This window comes from Macrotis lagotis, chromosome 5 (genome assembly GCF_037893015.1).
Source record: "Macrotis lagotis isolate mMagLag1 chromosome 5, bilby.v1.9.chrom.fasta, whole genome shotgun sequence".
Lineage (NCBI taxonomy): Eukaryota > Metazoa > Chordata > Mammalia > Peramelemorphia > Peramelidae > Macrotis > Macrotis lagotis.
Window position 1 is genome coordinate 166529166 of NC_133662.1, and position 23712 is coordinate 166552877.

Here is a 23712-nt window from a genome sequence, read left to right on the forward strand (position 1 = left end):
TTTTGCTTTGCTTACAGAGTGTATTCAGTGAACATTGGTTGATGACAATGATAATAAAATGTGAAATATTCCTAGTTTATGCTTCTTTATTAAGAGAATTTGGATTTTCCCCTATCAGAATAATACAAGATGCTAACTAGCATGCTAGAAAATTGCTTTATGGTAAATTCAATTGAATCTCAATGTTGCTTTAAAAAAATTACTGATTTTCTATTGCATTCCCCCAGTGGTAGTTAGGTGGTTCAATGACTAGAGCATCTGCTGTGGAATTGGGAAGATCTGACTTCAGATCTGGTTTTACCCAACTTAATAGCTGTATGACCCTGGGAAAGTCACCTACTCCAAGTTCCTCATCTGTAAAATGGGGACAAGCTGAGGAAAGACATGGAAAAACCATTCCATTATCTTTGTGTAAATGAGGTTACATAGAGTTGGATATGACTAAACAACAAAACAATGCATCCCCCACAGAAACTCTTCAACTTCCTCATCATACCTACTCTTTCTAATCCATTGAAGAGACTGAGGCTTATAAAAAAGTGTCCTCTCCTCAAAACTTATCATCATCATCATCATCATCATCATCATCATCATCATCATTCTTTCTTCCCTCCTTCCTCTGAGGGAGGTTTAGTCTGACCCGTAAGGTTAATTATCTTATGGTCAGTTCCATATCCTCCAAGAATTCAGTCCAACAATCTTCCTCTTTCAAGAAATTTTAATCTCCCCTTTTCTATTGTATCTATTTCCCTAGGAAAACTTTCCTTTGGTACTCTTAAACTCTGTCTCTTTTCTTTTATGACCAAACATTTTTTAAAAAGTTATTTCTTCTACATATAATCATAATTGTGGGAAAAATTGCAGTACCTTTCTCTGATAAAGACCTCATTTCTCAAATATATAAAGAATCGAGTCAAATTTATGAGAATACAAATCATTCTCCAATTGTTAAATGGTCAAAAGGATATGAACAGGTAGTTTTCAGATGAAGAAATTAAAGCTATCTGTAGTCTTACAAAAAATGCTCTAAATTATTATTGATTAGGAAAAAATGCAAATTAAAACCATTTTGAAGTACTACCTCACACCAGTCAGATTGACTAATAGGAAGGAAAAGGAAAATGAGAGATGTTGAAAGGAACGTTGGAAAATTAGGACATTAGGGGTGGCTAGGTGGCATAGTGGATAAAGCACCAGTCTTGGAGTCAGGAGTACCTGGGTTCAAATCCGGTCTCAGACACTTAATAATTACCTAGCTGTGTGGCCTTGGGCAAGCCACTTAACCCCATTTGCCTTGCAAAAAAAAAAAGAAAATTAGGACATTAATGCATGTTCATAGAGTTGTAAACTGATCCAACCTTTTTGGAGAGCAACTTGGAACTATGTCCAAAGGGCAATTCAACTGGGAATACCCTTTGAAATACTACTCCTAGATCTGTACTTCAAAGTGATTTTCTAAAAGGAAAAGTATCTCTGTATACAGAAACATTTTTTGCAGTTCTTTTTTTGTCGTGACAATAAATTGGAAAGAAATGCCCACCAGTTGAGTAACGGTTGAGCAAATTGTAAATGATTATAATGGAATATTATCATGTTATAAAACATGACAAGTTGGATGCATTTGTAAAAAACTTGAAAAGTTTTCATGAACTGATGCAAAGTGATATGAACAGAGCCAGGAAAGAGGTGTACCTAGTAATAGCAATTCTATATGATGATCAACTGTGAATCAACTTAGCTATTCTGATCAATACAAATATCAAAGACAATTCTGAAGGACTAGTGATGACAAATGCTATCCACTTCCAGTGAGATAAATGATGGAGTCTGACTGCAAATTGAACCATAACTTTTTTTGGCTTTCTTATTTTTACGGAGTTTTGGGTTTTTTTTTTTTTGGTTTATGATTTTTTATGACATGACTAATATGGAAATATGACTACACAAGTGTAATCTATATCAAGTTGTTTATCTTCTCAATGACGGAAGGTGGAAGGGAGGGAAGGAGAGAATTTGGAATTCAATTTTATTTAAAATGAGTGTTTAAATGGTCAAATGGAATAATATTTAAAGTACATTATATATTTAAAAAGTTATTTGTTCCTCCCATCACCATTTCTTAATCCATTGCAACAGGGTTTCCATTCCCTTCCATTCTGTTGAAGTAGCTCTCTTCAAGGTTATCACTGCAAAACCTCCTAATTAACTGTTTTTAGATCTTTTTCTTGAACTTCCCATAGCATTTTATTCTGTTGCCCACACTTTCCTTCTGAGTACATTTCTTTTCTTCTTAGAATGTACTAAGCCTCATGAGTTTTGAAGGGTTCTTATGCCTATAGTAGAATCATTGACTCATAAATCTCTAACTGGAAGTGACTGTGGCATAGTGAGTCAGTAAGACCTGAATTCAAATTTTGCCCAGACAGTTATTGGCTTTGTGACACAACCTTTTTCAAATTCAGTTTCCATATCGATAATGTGGACATAATAAAAGCCCAGGAGGGTGGGGATTAATTGAGATAGATAATCAAGTAAAATCTTTTTTTTAATAAATCTTAAATCACTCTTTAAATGCTATTGCTGTTTTGTTGAACTGAGGTCCAGAGAATGCTTGCCATGACATGGATGGTGTCAGAGGTGGGATTTGAACCCATGCCTTCTGCCTCTAGAACCAGTACTTTTTGTTACCACAAAGATCAGTTTAAATTGTATGGTGGGGGTGGTGGGGTTGAATTGCAAAGTAATTCTTGAGGCCTCTTGAATGGAATATTTTCTCCAATGTTAAAATTAGTATAAAACAAAGGAATGACAGCAGGATGAGGGAACACTATGGTTTTAGAAAAGCACCTTATCTAATCCTTGTTGTATCCCAGTCTATCTGGAAAGAAGTTAGTTAGCCAACTTCAGTCTTCCTCTTGTCCCCCACCACAAAGCAATCACAGGTTGTTCTCTCAACTTCCTGCATAAGTTTTGTTATCTTATTTAACCCTGAGTATTTTGATTGCTTCAGTTATATCTCTTGGCCCCCCATTTGCCTTATTTTTTTTTAAAATCCCTACTGCAACATTTTAATGTTCAAGACTAATGGTAGAACAAATCTTTCTTCCCTCTCATTAGCTCTACACATAGTTATCTTTCTTCCACACTCTGACAACAGATATTCTTTTGGAATAGATCCCTCCTTTAAAATCAGATGTTTTCTCTGGATACTAAAAGAGGACACCCCCAAACTATGAGTCAATTAGCCAGTTAGTTATCTGTTATTCAGAGAATCTTTGTAAAAGAGGCAGTGAGGAAGGTGTGGAAAATCTCCATTCATTTGGTTTATCAACTTTGTACCTCACAGCTTTTGTGTGAACAGACATCCTTAGGTTTTATAGAGAGCACATAGTATCAGAAAATATCTGATGACAGTAGTAAGTGAACTCTGTATATGTGTATGTGTGTGTGTGTGTGTGTGTGTGTGTGTGTGTGTGTGAGTTTATGTGCATGCATGCTTGTCTCTACAAGTGTAGGAAGGAATAAATGCTGTTCCAAGGTACAAGTGCTTCTTGACTTTTAGAATACAAGCAGTCAGTGCCCTTTGTCAGAAGACTCAGAATTGCCCTGGGATTGCAAGCCCTTTCTGTCCCTTTGACAAACACTTAAAAAGGACAGTTACAAGTATGTTTTTATAGTTTATTAATTTCCCCCCCTCTGTTTCGGCTTGCAACTTATTCTGAGAAATTGGGGAATCATTTCTTTCTCTTCTGTCCCTTCCCATTTAACCAACATTGATTTCCCCTCTGGGTTTGTAAAAGAAAGTTACATTGCAATTATTAGACTGGTTTAGTGGACTTCAAAATAGACTAGTTTACCTTCATGTGGGACTGCTTGCAGCTAATGGATTCTCTGCCCTGCTTAGATGAATTTTGCTTTCTGAAATGATGAACTACCCCATCCTTAGGGGTACAGTGCCATTTTTGTATTGTTTGGGAGCAGGAAGAACAGCAGGAGAGGAGACACTCCTGTATCCATCAGCTTCTCCCCCCTCCAACTCTTCTCAAATGCTTATTGTCATGACAACCATCTCTTCATAAACCAAGACTCAGAGTATAATCCAGACGGGGCTGGTAATGAGGTAGCATTGCCATCTGCTTAATTTTAGCTGAGGGATATGTTTTCTTGATCCCTAAGTCTGGTCCTTGGGGCTCCAAGGTCTTTATCTTGTTTTCTTCTTTACTTCTGGTCTGACTGTTAGGTTTACCATTTCCTGGGTGAGGTGACAAGCTGCTCTAGAGTTTCTGATCCTGACGCCTTTCTTGTTGATGTTTGGAGAAAAGGAGTATGTATACTCAGAATATCTAAAGCTAGTCTATGCTGAAATCAGAGCTAAGGATGTTCTCAGCTTCTAAAAAGAAGAGAATAGTTAGAAGCTGATATATGGCCAACCAATAAAAAAGGATGACCTAAAGCATGTTTGCTATTTTTCTCATTGATATTTGGAATCCAGTGGATGATTCTTCTTCATACCCTTTTATGTAGACTGTGGTCTAAAATTCTAAATCTTGTCAGACATTGTGTTATGATAGACATGGAATCTAAGACAGTCTTGGGTCAAAATAAGGATGGAATGATATTCAAGATAGGGGGATAAAGAGGTCCTATCATCAAACAATCATAGATTGTAGCAGGTGTCCTTATTTTGCATATGTGGAAATTAAGGCCTTGAGATTTAAATGACTTACTCAAGGTTAGCCAATGGTAGACCTGGAATTCAGATCTAGATCTCTTGATTCCAAATTCAATGCTCTTTCCACTATTCAATGTTGCCTCTTTTATGATTAGCCCTATTATGACTCCACCCTCGAACAGACCAAATTTAAAGTATTATATTTAGATTTAGTTCAGGGCATCATCTTTAGAAAAGACTGATAATTTGGAGAACATCAAGAAGAAGGTATCTGGAATGGTAATGGAAACCCGAGATCAAATCATACAAGGGACCCTTGAAAGAACTTGGGATTTTTAGGCTAGAGATGGAAGGATTTATAGGAGAATGAATTAGCTTTATTTAAGAGGGATTAGACTTGTTCCACTTGACTCTGGAGGGCAAAATTAGAAACAGTGGTAGAATTGATAAGCCACATTTAAGTTAGACAGGAAAAAAAATTATTAGTGCTTATAGCTATAGTTATTCAGAACTAAAATGGGCCAATATGGACAGTAGTGGAATCAAGCTCTCTCTGGAAGTATTTAGATAAAGTTAAGGACTCTTTAAGGTATTAAATAGAAGGAATTCTTTTTAAGGAAGAGTCAGATTAGATGACTTCTGTGATTCCTTCCACCTTGGAGATTCTGTGATTTTTGTGAATTTGTAATAGGAAATGAAGCTATCTGAAGCTATATCTATACATTTCTAGGTATACTTATTTCATTTCTCATTTCAAAATATAGAAATTTTTAGATGTTTTCAGATACCTGCTGTGCTTTAAAGAAATAATTTCATTTCCTAGATCTATATTTGTATATGTATATGTAGACATAGTATAATGCTGCTACTGGATAGGTTAAACATAAGTATAATATATTGTACAGATGTATACATAGTAACTAAAATTGAATATATACTAATATATTTGGGAGGAAAAATTAACAGTGATTCAATCTAAATCTGTATATCCTATTGTTGTCAACCTCATTAATCTCTATGAAGTGAAAGGAGAAGCTTTATTTGAAGACATTAGTGATGATGATCATTAATAGAAGGGAATTAGGCTCAGGTATTGTTTTCCATAGGTTAATACTTATAGATCAAGTACAAAATTATATTTAAGGTTTTTTTTAAAAAAATGGTTTTGAGAGGGAGCATGGCATTGCAGACAGAAAACAGACTCTGGTCATGAATTTATGATTTCAAGATTTACCTCCAACACATACTAGCTATGTGGTCCTGGGATAAGTCACTTAATCCAAGAAACCTTATCAGAAGATAAATTGTGATAACCTGCCAGGGCTAGACTAAAAAGTCCAAATAGTTATTCTTGGTATTATAAATGTAAAGAGGAGGGCAACTTTTTTTGCTTTTCATAACTATAAATATTAGCTGCTAATGTTCAATGTCTATCACAAGAAAATAATTAACAAAGTATTGATAATTACTTTGGAAAGTTTTGATTCCAATAATCTTTACCCTGCAACCAATTTAACTATGAGTCATTGTTCTTCTCTAGGCTAATCCTCAGGTACCAGATAAATAGTTGTCACTGAGTCCATCCTTGAAATTTTTATGATTTAATGAGAGACTTTCCAGATTTTCAGCCTTTGATAATTCAAAGCTACTTTCATAAGTGAAGATGAAAGGGTTGGAATATGACCCTGGGTGGAGAGTGTTTATATACATATATATATATATATATAAAATGTGTGTATAACACCTATTCTGAACATAGAATTACATACATAAAATATAAAAATATATTTTATTTGTTGTTCAAACTAAGATTTATGTATGTTTTAATGTGAAGAATTTGCAAAATGAATACTCTGTCCACTGAAGAAAATTTGCCATTTCTCTAAAATTTAGGGTTGCCATGGTAAATGATAGGCTAAATATACATTATACAAATAAAATATATGTATACTTTTTTTGTATCATGTACTAATGATCTTTAAAGGTCTATAAAGGGATAAAGATACACCTCTTCAGTCAGTCAATTTGTTGTGTCTGTTATGTTTCCAGCACTGTGTTGGCATTGTGCTAAGTGCTGAGAATACAAAGAACGTCGAAAGGCAGTCCCAGCTTTCATGGGTGCATGTAAATGTGCTCATTTACACAAACACACATACATACACAGATAGATAGATAGATAGATAGATAGATAGATAGATAGATAGATAGATAGATAGATGGATGGAATCTTTGTATCTATACATTTGTCTATGCAATACAAACAAGTATACTTGTGTATATAGCACATTTGTCACATAGAGAGGCTAACACCCAAAATTGTATGTCAAAAGCACGTTATACCATTCTTTACTAGTTATTTTTGTAGTGTTTGGCATTAGGACTTGCATAGGACTCTTAAATACTTTTCCCTACATAAAAATACACAGAAACCATATGTTTGTATCAGACCTGTCAAATTTAGGGTCTGCCCACCACATGCTCTATGCTCCCAAGTATGGCTTAAACCAGATTAAAATGTTACTGGGACATATTTAACAAAACAAATAAAAAGGCAATAAAACATAATTAATGTTAACGTTTGTTTTCTGAGTCAATGTGCATTCTCAGATTTATGCATGTTTTAATGGCCCCAGGTTTTATATGAATTTGACATTGCTGGCCCATATGACTTGAATGATAAAATGAAAATTCACATTCTATTTATGATCTAGATCCAAAGTGAGATCCAACTATACTAAATCTCATGAATTAATAGTTGATTGAATGAGCCTTTTAAATCTCAATCAATAAACAGATCTCAGGTCTTTGCAAGTTTAAATATTGTCTGACCTATGTTCTGATGTTAATATTATCTAGGGTTTGGATTTATATGGTGGGGAGTCAAGGGAGAATGGATCTGAAGCTATGATTTAATTATCCAAAAATGGATATTCTGTCCACTGAAGAAAATTTATCACTGGTCTTTAATTATGTGTTGCCCCAATAATTGACAGGTTTGCCATGATTTGACCATGGTAGAACAATTAATATGTTCTGAAGACAGAACTTAAATCCATGTCCTCCTGTATCCCAAACTGGCTCCTGTATTCGCTGACATAGTCTTGATGTACTGTTATACTTTAAGAATTCTTTGAATGTATTTGAATTAGACTGGAGCTCACTCAATAAAGAACTATTGTGTTGTCATTTTAGTCATGTTCAGTTCTTCATTTGGATTCATTTGGTGTTTTCTTTGTAAAGTTATGGACTGGTTTGCCATTTCCTTCTCCAGCTCATTTTACAGAAGAAGGAACTGAGGCAAACAGGGCTGAATGATCTGCTCACAGTCACATAACTATTAAGTGTCTGAGGCTAGTCCTGAACTCAGAAAAAGGAGTCTTCCTGACTCCAGGCTTGACATTCTATCCACTGCATCATCTAGGTGTCCCATTAAGTTGTGTCATAATGGTTGTGCTTTGTTTTCAGAAAGGAATTAAAAAATCTGATGCTGTTTGTCCTATATTCTTTTTGTTTAAGTTTTTGCAAGGCAAACAGGGTTAAGTGGCTTGCCCAAGGCCACACAGCTAGGTAATTATTAATTGTCTGAGGCTGGATTTGAACTCAGGTACTCCTGACTCCAGGGCTGGTGCTCTATCCACTGCACCAACCACTTATCCACCCCTGTTTGTCCTATATTCATTTTTTAAATTTTTGTCCTATATTCTTGAAGAAGACCATGACATCAGAAGGTGATGACATGACAAACATATGAATTAGATATGAGTGAGAGGAACTATGCTAAGTTACCAGCCTCACTTTGTCCTCCAGAGCCATCTGGTCCAGTGGCCAGGTATAAATCAGGACAACTGGAGATGGTTCTGCATGTGAAGTAGTCAGAGTTAAGTGACTTGCCCAAGATCACACAGCTAGTAAGTTTCAAGTGTCTGAGGAGGGATTTGACCTCCTATCCTCCTGACTCTGAGACAAGTACTCTATCATCCACTGTGTCACCTAGTGGCCTTTCAAGAATCTATCATTTCATTGGTGTGGGTATTTACTTCTCTTCCCACACCTTAGCAGAAAGTCTTTGAGTATTGTTAAAATAAACAAATAAAAAAAGCTCCTTGTTTCATGTCAGGTCTATGGGTGATAAACCATTTTGAACTTAGCCTGTGCTGGTCTTATATGGTCTGATGGAATAGTCGTTTTCAGAGCCTTTCCAGACTGGCAAACTTCTCAGTATTGGCATTGCATTGACATAGCCTTTGAGAACCAAAAAATGTCTCCTGTGCGACAATGAGACTTTAGATAGTGAAATGATCTCATACATAACATTAATTTGATATCTTGTGAAGTAATATGTCATAAAACTGTCAGAACTGCCTAGCTTTTGAAACCTAGTGCTCTAATATCTTCAACAGGGAAAAGTTTCAAGGGATCATCAACTCATTCATGACCTAGCACTTGGTATTACCAGAGTTATCGGTTTACTATTCTGCTCATTTAGGCACACACTAGAGGGGATAAAGTAGAGCTGACAAGTGTTTTATGATTTTTCTAGGTAGGATTCTTCCATTTTTGCTCAAAGTAAATTGTTTAACTTCTCGACAGATGATTAATCCCGAATGTATTCATATATCTAATTCATTATGTGTGATTGCCAACTTACCATTGCTTTGTAAACTTTAACAACTGCTTTGAGACCATCACTTCATTTCTCTGGCCAAAAACTCACCAGAGGTTAACAAATTTTATTCTCTGTACTCCAGTGTAAAATCAGAATGAATAACCTCCAAATGAAACATGGGTGAGCACAATAGCAGAACACTGACCGTTCATTTGAGGGATGGATGAGCACAGCTGCATTCAGAATTTGTTAAACATCTTGAAATGCTTCAAGGGCAATAAAACTCAAAATGTGCTTTTCTTGACCACTTTTCTAAGCTTTTTTTCATGCATATGTATTTTAAGGGAAATATAACCCACATGTTCTTGTTCCCTCACTTACTAAATCATGAAAATGTTGTTTTGTAAGAACTGTTTGATGTTCAGGAAGTCTTTTATCTCTTTTTTTATTAATATTTTTATATTTAAAGAAGAAAAAATAAACAAAAAAAGACAATATGACATCATATTTTGCTTCAAGCAAAAAATACTGAAATATAAAGTATCATGTTTTGAAGCTCTAAACCCACAATGTGAAATCCTTTCTCAGAGCAGAATAGGTTAGTCTATTAGTAGGGCTGTTCGTTTAGCTGTTAGTTTAATCAGAAGCAAATTAGGAAGGAATACTTCATATAAACAAAGAGGAAATCTGGAATCATAGCTTGAGAGCTGCAGAAGTCAATGTAAGTCATTTAATCCAACTCCCTCAATTAGAGAGGAAAAGATCTCTCTAAATGTCTTCTTCAGGGTCATACAACTAATGGGTATCAGAGAAAGGATGCATACCCAAATGTTCAGGTTTTGAGGCAGTATGGAATAGTGGACATGGTGCTAGATTTGTTATCAGGGGGGAAAAGCTATTAAAATTTCACTTATTTCACTTCAGACACATCCTAATTCTGTCACTTAATCTCTCAGTCCCAGTTACTTTGTCTGTAAATGGGAACAGTAAATAGTATCTATTTCACAGGATTATGAGGATCACCTGATATAATGAAACATTTTCCAGGCTTCAGATTCATACTCTATTCACTGCACTGTCTAACCTTTTTAATACAAATGATACTGAAGAAGATGAACTACTCCCACTGTGCCTTAAAGACCACTGGACCTTTACTTCTGATTTAGAGCTGAAACCTCCCTATGTGTTATCTCTTATTAGGATGTGAATTTAAAACCAGGAGCTCCTTTGCATCTTTATTTGTATCTCCAGTGCTTAGACTTCAGTGCTCAGAAAAGAAAGTGAGAAAGAAAGAGACACACAGAGTCAGAGAGATCGAGAAAGAGAGAAAACACTTTTTCATTCATTATATACATAATGTGCTTATGGATGTATACTCATAGAATACTTTGCAATCTTAAAACATTATACAAATGTTAGCTATGATTATTGTTAAATTGAAATGACCTAGTCTAATGAAAAGTTATCTTTGTGTACATACATAAACAAACATATATTTCCATATAGACATATATACATATATACATATATAGAGACAGACAGAAACAGAGAGAGATAGAAAGACAGAGGTAGAGACAGTGACAGAGAACAGACAGAGAGGGATTCACCAACCAAGTGGATCCACACCTAAACTATCTGGATGAAAAATTACCAGCATCAAAGATCCTGATAAATTTTAGTAAGTCTCATAGACAATACTTTTCTGACATAGGCTCTCACTTCTTTAGCAAAAAAAAAAAAATAATAAACCCACCAAAATACTAAATTGCTAAAGTTTTGAAGCAAGCTGACACAACATGAGGCACGTTGAGTACGAAAGCTGCCTTTGGCAAGAAACAGTAGTATAATAAGACAATAGCACCTGGGACAATAATAAGAGATAACATTGGTATAATGCTTCAAGAATTATAAAGAGCTTCATATACTGCATCCCATTAGAAGAGTATTGTAAACCTGTATGTGTTACCTTTTTTTCTGCCTAGCTTTTCCAGTACCCCTCTAGTTATTGCCTTACCTACTAGCTTTCCTTGTCTAAGCTACCCAATAAACCTCATTTTCCATTAGATTGTCTCAAAAACTCCAACTCTTCACTTTTTTCTTTCTCAAAGGAGGAAGAGATCTTCCGAATAGATATTTTACATGGATTTTTGTCAAAGCTCATAAGACCTTTGATGCTGGTGATTTTGTCTTCATCCAGAATTATTGGATCTAGGTCACTGCCCTGTATTAATTCACAAGGCAGTTCACCTGCCCATGTTGATCAAGGATTAACGGCACTGGGGATCTTAGAACCAGTTTGGTGTAGAAATTGTTACTCGCTTATATTGGGAGAATTTAGTCTGTTCTATAAACGTTGTTTAGTAAGGAACCTTGGCTTTGGAGTCAGAACCTTAGTTCAAATTCTGACTCTTTGGTTTTCTAGGCAAGCAAGTCACTTAAAATCTCTGATTCTTAGTCTATTTGTCTGAAGACTAAGGGATTAGGACTAAGCATTTCTATCTAATAAGAGTAATAGCTAGTATTTATATGATGCTGTAAGATCTACAAAATGCTTTGCCAATATTATCTCATTTTACTTTCACAACAATCCTGGGAGCTAAGTATTATTATTCCTAATTTACATGTGAGGAAACTGAGGCAAAATATGTGAAGTGATTTGCCCATGTTCCTACAGGTATTAAATATTTGAGGTCAGATTTGAACTCAGATATTCCTGATTCCAAGTCCAATACCTACTGTGCCACTTAGCTGCCTTTATGTTTTGATGATCTGCTCTGCTCTTGACTTATGTAAAATTTGAGGATTCAGTAATTATGGATCACATCCATATGGCACTTCATAATGTATAGTATGTTTCCCTTAGTGAAGTGAGATAGAAAAAATGTGCAGATATTACTATTCCTATTTTGCAGGTAAGTACACAGAGGCTCAGAGGAGTCAAGTAATTTGTCCAAAGTCCAACAATTAGAATATTATAGGCAAACTTCAAGTCCAGTTCTTTAACTTCATGCTTTCAATTTGCTGTAACCATATAGAAACAAATGTTAGATCCTGCTATTCCCTGATCATTTTGAAATATTCTGGAGAATAGGATTCAGGAATCTGAATAAAACTGCAACTCTTTCAAATATTCCAGAAAAGAATATATTTTGTAGTTAGCACTAATTTAAAAAAAAAAAAAGGAGCTTTGGTAACTACATTAGACCATAGGCAGGAAAATGTCTAGGAAGGCCCTAAGACTCTTTTTATCTTAAGGAAGAGGCAACAAAAATTTTATTTCACCATGAAGTTGGCTTTTATCAGAAAAAATGGCAATTGTAATGTGTGTAGGTTGTTCATTATGGCTGCAGAAAGTGGAATCCTCACTGAAGTCATAAAGGAACCATATAGAGAGGACCTAGACACACTAACACAAAACCTTTTTCTCCCCTTCTTAGTAATTACTTTTTCATTATTGTTGTCTTGACAGTTCTACTGCCCTTTAAGAGTGTGGTATGCCATAAAGATATATTTTGATCATTTAATTAAATGAATTAAATCACATTTTTCTTTGGAAATTATATTGCTCCATTTAAGATAATTAGAAACACCTAGAGCTAACAGGAAGCCAGGATTAAGGGAACATGCTTTGGAAGGCCAAGGCTGAAATATTTTATCAATATTGAAAGGCAGATGTAGAAAGATCTTTCATGTTTAGAATCAGATGGTCTAAGTTAGAGTCACAATTCAGACTGAGTAGCTGTGTGATCCTGGACAAGTTCCTTGAACTATCTGAGATTCAGTGTTCTTATCTGTGATTTATTGCATACCTCAATATGGGAAATGCTTAAAATCTTAAAGCTCTAGAATGTTATTGTAAACCATTATTACTTAATACCATTTTGGTAAAATTTTCTCCTTCCTGAATTATGCCATATTCCATTGGAATTATATGTTCCCTAAGTTTTAGAAAATAATAAAATGCTATTTTGGGGGAGTGAAGTGGTATCACATCACAGAATCTCAAATTAGAATGGGGGAGGCTAGGTGGTACAGTGGATAGAGTACTGGCCCCTGGAGTCAGGAGTACCTGAGTTCAAATCTTGGCCTCAGACACTTAAGAATTGGCCTAGCTGGTGTGGCCTTGGCCAAGTCACTTAACCCCATTGCTCTTGCAAAAACTAAAAAACAAGAGTTCTTTACCAAGAATACTCTCTACAATATAACCTCTCAAATCGTCCTCCAATATTCAATCACATCAGTCACTTAAGCATTTATTAAACTCTGGTTGTGTGCTTAGGATAAAGTACTAGGGAATATAAGACAAGATCAAAACAGTCCCTGCCTTCAAGAAGTTTCCTTTCTTTTTTCTTTTTAGGTTGAGCTTACTTTTTATTGTAGTGACCACATGAAAATATGTAGGCATGAACAAAATAGATTTAATAAATAAAAGATGTTTCTGAAAGAAAGAACCTGACATCTGGGGAGATGAGCAAATTATTCACATAGAAAATGGCTCCTGAACTGGGCAAAAAAACCAAGGGCATGGAAGTGAAGGGCATTTCTCACATTGGGGACAGCCAGTGTGAAGTTATAAAGTCACAAGATGGAGTGCCTGCATGTTAGGAAACCAATTTGGCTAAAATTTAGAATTTATTAAAGTGTATCATGTGAAATAATGCTGAAAAGGTAGGCTAGAGTCCAGATTTTGAAGATCTGTAAATTTCAAACAGAAGTGATCTTAGTCTATCCTTCTTAATGTTCCTTCCACATGACCACATTTCCTGGATTTCACCCATGCTTGAAATGTAATCTCTTCTCGGTTATGTTTTTCAGAATCCTTTTTTGCCTTCAAGATTTAGCTCAACTGTGCTGCCATCTTCTAATACAATCATTGCTGATCCCCCAGTTGAACCCCACCTTTATTTGTTTTTTTGTATTCCTATCCATATGTGCATATGTTGTCTCTTCTGGTCCTCCAGGAAAGAGATTGTCTCATTTTTGTTTTTATATATTTTTTGTGCCTAGGAGGATTCTGACACATAGTAGACACATACTAAATTCTTATTTTTAAACTTATATATCACAGAGTTGAAATTGGTATTTAATGAATAAGGGAATAAATTGACTCAGATTGATGACTTGCTTGGGAAAATCCTTTTATTCCTGCTGGCTTTCTAAGTTGTCTTGGGCATCTCTGGACTGAGAGATCTGGAAATGGTCCCTACTTGCCACTGATTCAATCTCCTATTCCTGAATTGCTGGGGTCATATCTTCACTAGTAGCCAGAGCTACATTGTGTTCCCCCTCTCACTCCAGTGCAACAGGACTTTTCCTGCCAACTTTCTAAGTTTCCTTGGACAGAAAAATTGTTTTACTCTGTTATTTTTTGGTTCTCCCCACTCTAAAAATTTGTTTTAGAGATCATCATTTAAAGATATTTGGAGGGAATTTGGGGAAGAGATTTGGGTGAATCCCTTCCTTTATTCCACCCATCCTTGCTTTGCCCCCTGAAAATCAGTTTGTTGCTGTTGGAGGATGGATTGGAGTAGGCAGAAATTTGAGGCAAAGAAATGGATCTGGAGGCTGTTTTTGTTACTCTAAGTGAGAGACAACAAACACCTTAATTGGAATGACCTCCATATATAAAGAAAAAGATGATGGGGTTGAGAGAGATTTTGGAGGTAGAAATGACAAGAGTTAGAAACTGATTTTTTCTTTTTTTTTTCCTTTTTTTTTTAAAGTTTTTGCAAGGCAATGGGGTTAAGTGGCTTGCCCAAGGCCACACAGCTAGGTTATTATTAAGTGTCTGAGGCCAGATTTGAACTCAGGTACTCCTGACTCCAAGGCCAGTGCTCTAATCCACTGCGCCACCTAGCTGCCCCTAGAAACTGATTTAACAGGGAAAATGAACAGAGAGACACAGATGACAATCAATGTGAGAACTTGTGGAATTAGGAGTATATTAACACTCTCAACAGAAGACAAGTTTAGATGAGAGAAGGGTTTTATGGTGGAAAGATATGTTCTCTATAGAAAAAGAGGAGCCTGCTACTTACTGAGAACCAACTTATTCTGCTTTTGGATGACTTTTATAGGATTGATGTCATTCTAGAGTCCCTGTATCTACTTTTCTGAAATGTCTACTTTTACTTTCTAGTTTTTTCTCTTTCAAAATTAGTTTAATTTGTCACCTGCTTGATAGGAATAAGAATCAGTCCTATACTTTCACTGATGTGAGTAATTCCTGGATAAGGAAAGTCCCTATATCAATTCAGGTTATCTCTGCAATTTATAGTCTTAGAAATTTGCACAGAGGATTAAATGACTTGCCCAAGATCATGACAGTAGTGCAATTGGAACCCAGGTCTTCCTGGCTTCCTGGCTTCAAGGCAAGCTTTCTATCTACTATCCCACCTGAATATTCTTCAAGTATTTGGAAACAAAATGTCACCATAAGTCTTATCTTTTCAGAACTAAAAATTCCCAGTTCTTTATTAGTTCATACTTGGTTTAGTCTCTCATGCCATGACCCTCAACATCCTAGCTGTTCTTTTTTTGGATGCCCTCCAGCTTGTCAATACTATTGCTAAAATGGGTTGCCATTAAGTAAATATAGTATTCCAGGTGAAGTGGGACTAATCCATCTTCTACCCCAATGCAGCCTAAGATTTCATTAGCTTTTTTTTACTTACACATCATGCTATGGGGTTTGTTGGGTTTGCACTAAAACCCCAGACCTTTTCCAAATGAATTGCTGTTTAGTCATGCTTCCCATTTTTTATACTTGTAAAGTTGATTTCTTGAAAGTGTAAAATTTCTTTCCTAAGAAATATCAAATTATTTAACAATTCTTTCAGCATCATAAATTCAGAAAAATGAAATAAGTATTCATTGTGTTTGAACCAAGAAGAAGCTCTGGTGCTATAAACAGAATACTGACCCATGAGTCAGTTGATCTGGCTTTTTGTCTCTGCTCTGTCACTAACTTGCTTGTGGATAAATGACTTTATCTCTCTGGGCCACAGTTTTTCCTCTATGAAATGCTGGGCTAGATGATTTTTAATATCTCTTCAAATTCTAGCATTTTCTGCCCTCTGCATTTAAGTTTTTCTGAAACTGAAAGGATTGCTACCAGTTTCCTCTGGAGAAAGTCTGAATCCATATCCTTGTTGTAGTGCCATCTCTCACTATCTCTCTCCACTCCACTACATTATTCCACTTTTCTCTGGGTCTTTGGCATTGAAGGGAAAATAAATGAGTTATTCAAATCTTCAATCATTGAGTAATAAGGCAGAATTGAAAAAAATGCAAGCAGCAATTTCATATCTGACATTTTGGAGTACATCAGGGTCATCACAGCAGTAAGAACATGATTAATTTTTTTTCCCCTGAAGGTCAAAGAACTGATATGTTTTTCAGTTGATTTGTTTAGGGACTCAACCACCTGGTTTCTGATTTTTATACACATAGCTCCCCAAGTAATTGTTACTTTTATTTTCCAATGAATTATTTTCCATTGATTTGATTGACTACAGATTTATGTCTTATGAAATTAAGGAATATGTTTAATCTTACATATCTTTTTTTATGACTAGAATTTTCTTGGAATCAATGTAATTTATCCCTTTAGATATTTCAAGGTAGATTTTTACAAGAGTAAATATTACACTACCTTCATTTATCTAAGGAGCTCAGGGTGCTTTTTTACAACATTATTTGATTATAAAGTCTTACCATCGTGACTAAGGTAAAAGAGAGGGTAAACAGAGCCAAATCTTATTTCACTTGCGAAGAAACCAAGTATAGGCCAATTAAGTTAATAGCAGTGTTAGGAGGCACATTAGGAAAAATAACTTAAATCCTTGACTTCTGCTCTCTGGGAAAGTGTTGAATTTGCATTGTATTCTTTACATTCTTCTTGAAGTTGCCTGGAATCTGTGACACAAGGGAAGACTTAAAGGATCCTTGGAAAGAGGACTAACAGATACAGAGTTTGCCAGAGCCTTCCCATTTTCAAGTTGGTGATAATTTTCTCAAGGTTTCCTCAAATAAATGCAAATCTGTTGTCTTGACTTCCTCTAAGGAGATTATTTTGGAACATTTGCAAATGTACTTTGGCTCATTATTGATGCCTTGGGGGTGAATTTGCTATCACAGATGCAGACAAGATACACTGAGAAGAGTTGCTACCTGAAATTTATGGATATTTCATGAAATATGCTGACTATTTGGTGACTAAAGAAATAGACTAAACCCCACATGAATTCTCTTCCCTTCATGTTATACATGGAAATATTCTATTTAATTTCCCAAAGCAAAAGAGATTATGGTAAGAAATGGAGATTGCTCATTTAGTAGAGGTCTTCAGACAATGGATAACTGACAATCTGTTGGTTAAGTTGTGAGGGTTCTTTTGGGAAATATGGGTTGGATAAGAAAGCTTTTAAGAGCCCTCTTCTAACTGAAAAATAAATGAACTATAAAACAGCTACTGAACAGTGATGAAATCTACATTATATCAGTAATAGTGCTCAAATGCTAAGACTATGTCTTAAAAGAGGAATCATTTCATCCCATTAGTTTTCACATCTAGCAGTTTAGTTCCTATTCTTCTCTCTATCCCCATTCAGATTTGCTGAAAATATAAGATAGATTAGTTCTTGTCTACAGGCAATGCTCACAGCTGCAAAAGATAATCAAATTGGTCATTTCACTTGAAAAAAACTGACAGCATTCCAACACAAGGACCTAGCAAATCTACAGGACTTCGAAAGAAAACCATTACAAATAGACATTCTTCAGACAGACGTATTTCGTAATCATCCTGCCTATTTAGTACAAATGGTTATGATGATCTTTTTTGGCTCCCCAAAGACCTTTAAAATTGTCAGTCTTTAGCAATGCTGTACTTATGATGTGAAAATTAAAAAGTGTTATTATTTCAAATACATAGAATTACCTTCCAAAATCACTCCTTATGTTCTTTAAAATAGAGACATTATCTGGTTAACAGCAAATCATTTATGTCTAAACCATAGTGGCTCCTGAAGGTTCACTCCAATCTCATTCCATATAGTTTTTAGAGGTTTTTAGAAGGAATGAATAATCTGATACAGGTTATATAGTAGGTGACTTAATGTCATGTGATTGTGTGTTTCACAAATAGCATTGAATATCAGGAAGGAAGAGTAAAAGCCTTCCTTTCAAATGTTAACCTTTATGAAAGTGAATGTAATTTGCAAGAAAGTTTAAGATAATGTTTTAAATTTTCTTAAAAAAAGAGTTTAAAGTTAAGTCAAATTTATTTCTGAGCTTTGTTCTAAATAATATGTATTAGACTTGATTCTGTGCAAATTGCTTCATGTATACAGACATATATATATATATATATATGTATAGACAGATATATACATATGCTATCTAATACATATACCTGTGTATATATGTATGTGTGTGGTGCTAAACAAATTATTGCTGAATTACATTAGATAGTAATAGAAGAAGAGCTTCCTTCTGACTTTAGGATATATTTACATTATAAGTAAGATTCTGCTAGAATCACCCATGTAACTCATAGAGCTATCAGGTCAGCGTAATAGATATTACTATGCTTCTTTTTGAGATTTAATTCAATTCTATTAAGCCATGATCAAGAGCCCACTGTAGGCAGTGCTCCTCATTGTGGCATGAAAATGACTCTGGAGTTTTTTAAATTTAAGACAAAGAGGTTAAGTGACTCGCCCAAGGTCATACAACTAGGTAATTATTAAGTGTCTGACTCCTGACTCCAGGGCCAATGCTCTAGCCACTGTACCACCTAGCTGTCCTATCCACTCTGCCACTTAGCTGCCCATGACCCTGGTGTTTTAAAGCATACTCCTATGGAGCAAAAGCCCTGACAGTTTCCACCATGTTGTAAGATCTCAGATATGGGGTAAGCCCAGATTTAGAATGATTTCCAAGGACCAGTATCCATAAGTGTGGAGAAACTCACTATTTGAAGACTGGATGCCTGGTAGATGGTAGAAAAGCAGAGAAAAGGTAATAACAATCACACAATTTAATGATTTCTTATAGACTTTATCTAGGTTACCAGTACTCATTATGTGAGGTCTTTTTCCAGTGCCAATGAGTAGAGTAATACTGGAACAAGTAAATTGTACCATTACTGACATTCTCAACATAAATAAAACTACAGGAAAGAAGGAACTGTGATACCTGGGAAGAATTACTCATAGGTTCTCTTTGAACAGACAAATGAAAGAATTGATGGATTTGTTTTATTGCAGTGAAAGACAATAAAAGCATCATTTTAGGGTAATTTTGTCATCATATAGTTCCATTTCTATGTTAAAAACTTGCAACAAGATCATCTTGAAAATATCTTTTTTGAAAGAAACATGTTAGAGATGATGAGGTAGAAAAATTAAGACCTGCACACTCTCCAAATAAAATCAATATAGCACAGACTATTAATAATAATTTCATTCAGAAGTTTGACTAATATAAATCCATTTGTGTGCCATGAAGAGCAAAAGAGAACCTTTGAGAGCAGATAGTTAACTTATTTTCCAAGTAGAGAAATATGGCAGTCAAAGACAGCACTAGGTTACAATGCAAACTCATTTAAAAAAAATTATGGAAGAGAATGACGAACAATTATGAGCAGTAGTGCCCTTAACACAGAAGCATAGAGAATAAAGTCAATTTAAAGAAAGCTTGGTAGGAGGTTAAATTAGACAAAGTCTTCTCAAGAGCTTTTTGGGATAAAAATGGAACCAGGCAACAAATAAGAAAAATGTAAAAAAAAAGATCTATAAAGATTTTTTTATAATAATCCTTTTTCAATATGAAGCATAGTATGATTACTGCATTTAATTCTAATCCTACACTTCTAAATGAGATAGAAACAGCACAAAAAATTATGGGAAAAGTAGCTAGATTAGAGCAAAGATGCATAGAGAAAATCAATGCTGGAGGTGTCATTATAGTCATTCAATTGATGGTTGATTCACAAATCATCTGAATTATGGTATGATATACAAAAAGCATGGGAAATTCTCAGATATTAATACCATCAGAAAAAAGGCAAATGAGGAAACATCAGCAACTACTGATCTCCTTACCTACCTTCTCATCCATATAATTCTTATGACATTAATGAATATATGCATCAAGGACATTAGAGAAAAAGTAGGTATTCACAAGAAACATTCCAATATAGACTGTCTTTACCATCCTGTAATAGACAGAATGACACACATACAGCAGTTATACAAAAACATTTGATTCAGTAGAATAAAAGTTTTTGATTCAGTAGTACATTTGATTCAGAAGAAACATTTTTAAAAAGTTCTTTCAGCATGTAATGTCCAAACCATTTATCCATAAGAATTATTCAATATTCCTTAAGAAATATAATAGAGATAACTATGTTTGACTAACTGCTGAACAGGTGATGCACATCACTTGTTTCTGTTTTTTTACATAGGAACAGGCAATAAAATGGAGATATTGGGTCCAGAATTATACAAAAGGAGGACAGTGGGCTAGACTGCCTTCAGGAAATTACAAAACTCCCTTAATGACCCCAAGAACTTTTCAGAAACAAAGGTTCATATTTTTAAGATCAATATTCTACCTGTGAATCATGGAACTCTAGTCTCCAAAGAATTACAAATGGGTATCATTCAGAGGGCAAATTGAGTGATGTTTGTGTGTTGGGTGTGAATAGAATGCAACATATTACAGAAGGCTTCCAAGAAGAACTGGAATAAAGAATGTCATTGGGGAATATATAATCCAAAAAAGGATGGACTGGTTGTATGATAAGAACAAGAGATAACAGATGGATGGATCAAGAACTCAAATTGATATCCTCCAGATGTCAAGAGAGGAAAGAAGGTCTCTGGCACATGGAGTGGAACTTCTGAAGCTAAATGAGTTAACATGGACAAACTTTCCACATACTAGTTCTGTGGACCTTATTATCCTGAATGTACCAGGCACTTAATAAAGGTTTCCTGATTGAACTTCAGTTTTCTTTATCTGTAAAACAATCCTTTCCTTCTAGCTCTAAAATTAATATTTTACTGTTGCCTTATTTCTTTAAAGTTGATCCCTCAAGGACATCTTAATTATTGTCCTTTTTATGTCACTTAGTGGTTGGAGAAATTTTATTTATGAATCAACCATCAAGAAATATAGATGTATTATTGTAGTTAATTTCATGTGAAAACTTTCCCTCCTTATATTTTATAGAGAGCATATTGAAATCCTTAGTGGGGTTTTAAGCTTTATCTTCAAACTGCATTTAGACTTTTGGGACATTCTGTATCTATACTATGTCAAGTTTTATTCTCATGCAGTCTTAAGAGATAGAATAGTTATGTGCCTAAGTAGCAGTTTAATTAAAAGAATTTAAATTCTGACTGGACTCCTACTCCCTGTGTTTCTTCTCTTAAGGAAAATCTTTGATCTTCCTTATACCTTATAGTTACTCTTTTCTAAAAGGAGATTAGTGCAGAATTTGATAAATCTGCTTTGCATGTTGGAGCCAGCTCAAAATTTTAAGAGACAGAAATATATTAAATCAGTCATTCACAATATAAATTACCTTCAAATGGTCAAGCACATTTCAATTTATTTTTATTTTTAAGAATTCATTTATTCATATGGTTAAGGGAATGAGAATGTAGCATAGCAGTCTGACCCACAACTGAATTTCTTTAAAGACTGGGCTTTTCCTTATATTTGATGCATAATGTACATAAAAGCATAATAATTTCAAACTAAAGTAGACCTGAAGGACCAATGGATAAGAAAAGATAGGAAACAAAGAACTCTTCTGTGTTTTTCCTCAACAACTTGGGAAAAGGGTATTAAAGAGAGGGAAGTAGGCACCCCATACCAGAGATAATGATGAATCATCAGAGTAACATGTTTTGGGAAGCAGGGAAGCAGGATTTGAGGGAATGATGCAGGGTTTAGAATAGTTGGAGTTTATGGAGGGTCGAAGGATGAGATGTTCATAAAAGACTTCAGCAAAATCATGACAATATAGAAACTGTATTCCCTTCTTTTCTTTCCTTTTTTCTTTCCCTCCCTTTCTTTCCTAAATAGAGACTCCCTATTTAACTCTTTCCTGTCTATTGCTTGCCACAATCCATATCTCTCCCTACTATATATTTTTTAGGTTTTTAGCAAGGCAATGGGGTCAAGAGGCTTGCCCAAGGCCACACAGCTAGATAATTATTAAGTTTCTGAGACCGGATTTGAACTTAGATCCTCCTGACTCCAGGGCTGGTGCTATATTTATTGCACCACCTAAAAAATTAAGTAGGGGGAGATATTTACCTTTCTGTGTGTGTGTGTGTGTGTGTGTGTATGTGTATATATATATATACATACATATATATATACATATATATATGTATGTATATATATATATATATATATATATATATATATATATATATATGTAGTTCTCTCCTCTGACATTAAGGATCAATAAGTTCCTTGAGAAGAGTGGTTCATTTGATCTGTCCATCCCAGTCTTATCTTACATCTTTTCTCCCTTTTGTGGTTAACTCCCTGCTACTGTTCTGTATCTCTTCTTCCTTTTGTGGCTAAACTCTTTGAGAAGACCATGTATAATTTGCTACTTCTACTTCCTTTCCTCTTATTCTCCTAATTCTTTGTAGCTGACGTCTAACTTCATCATTCATTAAAATTGTTCTTTCCAACTTTATCAGTGATCTCTTAATGGCCAGATATTATGGCCTTTTGTTATCCTGCTTGAGCTCTTTATAGCCTTTGACTCTCTTGATCACCTTTCTGCTTCATAATTCTCTCATTTCCCTTTGTGTCTGACTACTACATGGCCTTCTTTGCTTGATCTAGTACTATTTTTGTCTTTATTTGTATCTCTAGCACTTAGCATATGTGTCTAACACATAGAAGGCACTTAATAAATATTGACTTCTCTTTATATCAAACTCTGGTCTCTAAGTCCCTATGTATCTTCAGGATTTTGGAATAATTCTTTAACTTATAAACTTGAAAATATTTTTGATAGCTATATTTCATCAACACTCATTTCCTTTGTATTCTTATGTATTTATTTTGTGCATATAAAAACATTTTTTTCAGAAATGATCCATAGGTTTCAACAGACAACCAAAGGACACCATAATACACACAAAAAAGTATTAAGAACTTCTACTTTACATTTTCCCATCAGTAAAAAGGGATTGATACTAGATTCAACAAATTTTTCTTTATTTATTTTTAACCTTTGTTTTATCTTTATATCCATAATGCCTTGCCTAGTACCTGGTATACTGGGTTAATAAATACTTAATAAATTTTTGTCAAATTTAATTGAAATTTGAACATGAAGAGAAGGAAAGAATAGGGGGAGGAGGGGAAGAAGGTCTGAAGAGGAATAGAA

General features: G+C 34.8%; 1 protein-coding gene across 11 annotated transcripts in view; it reads left to right on the forward strand.

Annotated features, from left to right (window-relative positions):
* The window catches only part of LOC141488096 (estrogen receptor-like), a 432648-nt gene that overhangs the window by 400988 nt on the left and 7948 nt on the right, over positions 1–23712 (forward strand). The window lies entirely within an intron of this gene.